A 4242-nucleotide genomic window follows, 5' to 3' on the forward strand; every position below is an offset into this window, starting at 1 on the left:
TTATACAGACTCCAAGTATGCTTTTTCACATTCTCTTATCACATGCAGCTATTTGAAAGAAGCATGAGCTACTATCAACAAGAGGAGGGTCCATAACCAATTCAGACCAAATTATGACCCTGCTGGAGACCTCTCATCTTCTCACAGCCAAAGGAATTTTCTACTGCAGATTGTACCAAGCAAACAATTCCATCATCTCCAAGGGAAATAATGGACTTGATGAGGCAGCTAGAGCTGTAGCTCTCAGAGACTTGGGTCCATCTCACATGCCACAGGGCACTCTCATTTTACAATCCACATTTTCATTATCATCCCCAGATACTCAACATTTTTTTGTTTTAGATAGGGTTTCTATGTGAGCCCTGGTTGTCCTGGAACTTGCTTTGTAGACCAGTCTGGCCTTAAACTCAGAGATCTGCCTGCCTCTGCTTCCTGAGTGCTGGGATACCAGTGCCCTGCTCATGACAACTTTTTTTTTAAGTGACTTAGTTTATTTTCATTCGGCCCATTCCGATCGTTGTTCTCCCAATCTGGGTATTAGGAGGTCCCTCGAGTTTTCTTGCTTCCACCTAGGCAGGGGTGGGGGTAGTGTCCAACTGTGGGTTCTCCCTCCACTGGGCGGGGGTCTTTGCCTGGATGGCCAGCGCGTGTAGTGGTCCAGCCAGCTCCTCCGACAGCGCCGAGTGAACCAACCGGTGCCGTTGCAGGGGGCTCATCCCCTCAAACCCAGAGCTCACCAGGGCCACACAGTGCCTGCTGGGACGGTGTGGCCGCCGCTCTCTTTGCACAGTTCCAGGACCTCCGGGCTCAGGGCTTGCTCTAACTTGGCACGGATAGCGACCTCCACTGGCCCGCCAATCCCGCGCTGGCCCGTGACACACGTGCGCATGGCCATGGGGACCAGGCACCAGGCCAACTGCGCCCTCAGCATCCGCTTTGGGAGATCTTTCATCTTCTGATATCTTCTTCTCTAATTTCTTTCTTCAAAAGCTTGAAGTTCTTGTCATTCAGGTCTTTCAATTGCTTGGTAAGAGTTACAACAAGATACATTATTTGTGGCTTTGTGAAGTGTGTTGTTTCCTTAATTTCTTTCTCAGGCTGTTTATCATTTGTATATAGGAGTGCTACTAACTTGTTCTTTTTTTTTTTTTTTTTCTCTTTTCTTTCTAGTTAATTTTGTAACCAGCTACTTCACCGAAGGTGTTTATCTGCTGTAGGAGTTCCCTGGTAGAATTTTTTGCGTTGCTTATGTATACAATCATAACATCTGCAAATAATGGTACTTTGGTACTTTGACTTCTTCCTTTCCAATTTGTATCCCTTTGATCTCCTTTAGTAGTCTTATTGTTCTAGCTGAAACTTAAATTACTATATTAGATAGATATGGACAGAGTGGACACCTTTGTCTTATCTCTGATTTTAGTGGAATTGCTTTTTCTTTCCATTTAATTTGATGTTGGCTTTGGTTTGCTGTACATTACCTTTATTATGTTTAGGTATGTCTCTTGTATCCCTGATCTCTCCAAGTCTTTTATCATGAAGGGGTATTGGATTTTTTTCAAAGTTTTTTTCAGCATCTAATGAGATGATCATGTGGCATTTTTCTTTCAGTTTTTTTATATAGTAGATTACAGTGACAGATTTTCATATGCTAAACCATCCCTGCATCTCTGGGATGAAGCCCACTTGACTATGCTGGATGATCTTTTGATGTGTTCTTGGATTCAATTTGTATTTTATTGAGTATTTTTGCATCAATGTTCATGAGGGAAATTGGTCTATAATTCTTTCTTTATTGTGTCTTTCTGTGGTTCAAGTATCAGGATAACTGACCTCATAAAATGAATCTGGCAGTATTCCTTCTGTTTCTATTTTGTGGAATAATTGAGGAGTATTGGTGTTAGCTTTTCTTTAAGACTGGTAGAATTCTGTGCTAAAATCATCTGGCCCTAGGCTTTTTTGGTTGGGAGACTTATTAATGACTGCTTCTATTTTGTTAGGGATAAAGGTCTATTTAAATTGTTTATCTGATCTTGATTTAATTTTGGTAAGTTGTACAATCAAGAAAATTGTCCATTTCTTTTAGATTTTTTCCAATCTAAAAATCATTTGTGAAGTACAGGATTTTGAAGTATGACCTAATAATTCTTTGGATATCTTGGTATCTGTTGTTATGTCCCCACCTCCTTGTTTCTTATTTTGTAAATTTGGATATTCTCTTTTAGTTAGTTTGGATAAGGGTTTTTCTATCTTGTTGATTTTCTCAAACATCAAATTCTTTGTTACATTGATTCTTTGTGTTGTTCTCTTTGTATTTTATTGATTTCAGCCCTGAGTTTGATTATTTACTGCTGTTTACTCCTCTTGGATATGTTTGCTTCTTTTGTTCTAGAGCTTTCAGGCATGCTGTTAATTTGCTTGTATGAGATATCTCTAATTTCTTTATAGTACTTAGTGTTATGAACTTTCCTCTTAGCACTGTTTTCATTGTGTCCCATAGTTTGGGTATGTTGTGCATTCATTTTCATTGAATTCTAGGAAGTCTTTTCTTTCTCCCTTGACCCAGTGGTAATTCAGTAGAGTTGTTCAGTTTCCATGACTTGTAGGCTTCCTTTTGTTTCTGTTATTAAAATCCAGCTTTAATCCATGGTGGTCCAATATAGGGGTTTATTTCAAATTTCTTATGTCTGTTGAGAGTTGCTTTGTGACCTAGTATATGGTCAATTTTAAAAAGAACCCTGAGGAGGTGTTGAGAAGAAAGTTTATTCTTTTGTGGTCAGATGAAATGTTCTGTAGATATGTTAGGTCTGTTTGAGTCATAATGTCTGTTAATTCCAATATTTCTCTATTTAGTTTCTGTCTGGGTGACCTATCCATTGGCGAGAGTATGGTGTTGAAGTCCTCCACTATTAATGTGTGGGGTTTGATATGTGAGTTCAGCTTTAGTAATGTTTCTTTTACAAATGTGGGTACCCTTGCATTTGGGGCATAGATGTTCAGAATTGAGACATCAATTTGGTGTTTTTCCTTTAATGAGTATGAAACTTCCTCTATCTCTTTTGACTAATTTTGGTTTAAAGTCTATTTTGTTAGATATTAGGATAGCTATACCAGCTTGCTTCCTAGGTTCATTTGATTCCAAAATCTTTTCCTAACCCTTTACTCTGAGGTAATGTCTATCTTTGATATTGAGGTGTTTCTAGTATTCACCAAATAGGATGGACCCTGCTTTTGTATCTATTCTGTTAGCCTGTGTCTTTTTATTGGTGAATTGAGTCCATTGATATTGAGAGATATTAATGACCAGTGATTGTTAATTCCTGTCATTTTGTTGTTGTTGGTGGTGGTGGTATGTGTGTGTTTCCCTTTTTTTGGATTTTGCTGGTGTGAGATTATCTAATGCCTGTGTTTTCAAGGGTGTAATTAACCTCCTTAGGTTGGAGTTTTCCTTCTAGTACCTTCTTTAGGGCTGGATTTGTGGATAGAAATTTTAAATTTGACTTTGTCATGAAATATCTTGTTTTCTCCATCTAGGGTGATTGAAAGTTTTGCTGGGTATAATAGTCTGATCTGGCACCTACGGTCTCGTAAGAGTCTGCAAGACATCTGTCTGGGCCCTTCTGGACTGTTGAGAAGTCAGGTGTAATTCTAATAGGTCTGCCTTTATATCTTGGCCCTTTTCCCTTGCAGCATTTAATATTCTTTCTTTGTTCTTCTGTATGTTTAGTGTTTTGATTATTATGTGACATGGGGACTTTCTTTTCTGATCCAATCTATTTGGTGTTCTATAAGTTTCTTCTACCATTATTAGTATGTCCTTCTTTAGGTCAGAAAAATTTTCTTCTATGATTTTGTTCAATATATTTTTTTGGGTTTTTGAGCTGGGATTTTTCTCCTTCTTTTATTCCTATTATTCTTAGGTTTGGTCTTTTCATGGTGTCCCAGATTTCCTGGGTGTTTTGTGTTAGTAGTTTTTTAGATTTAACATTTTCTTTGACCAATGAATCTCTTTCTTCTGTAGTATCTTCAACATCTGAGCTTCTCTCTTTTATTTTTTGTATTCTGTTGTTGAAGCTTGCATCTGTAGTTCCTGGTCACTTACCCAGATTTTCCATTTCTAGAACTCCCTCGGTTCATGTTTTCTTTGTTGCTTCTACTTCGATTTTTCAAGTCTTGACTAGTTTCTTTCACCTGTTTTTTTTTTTTTTTTTTTTTTTTTTTCCTTTAAGGGATTTAATGATT

The 4242-nt window shown here is 37.9% G+C and overlaps 1 pseudogene; it reads right to left on the minus strand.

Moving 5' to 3' along the window:
• Positions 1 to 414: 414 nt before the first annotated feature.
• LOC114691864 lies at positions 415 to 1122 on the minus strand (annotated as a pseudogene).
• Between the last annotated feature and the right edge of the window lie 3120 nt (positions 1123 to 4242).

The sequence above is a fragment of the Peromyscus leucopus genome, chromosome 10 (assembly GCF_004664715.2).
Source record: "Peromyscus leucopus breed LL Stock chromosome 10, UCI_PerLeu_2.1, whole genome shotgun sequence".
Classification (NCBI taxonomy): Eukaryota; Metazoa; Chordata; class Mammalia; order Rodentia; family Cricetidae; genus Peromyscus; species Peromyscus leucopus.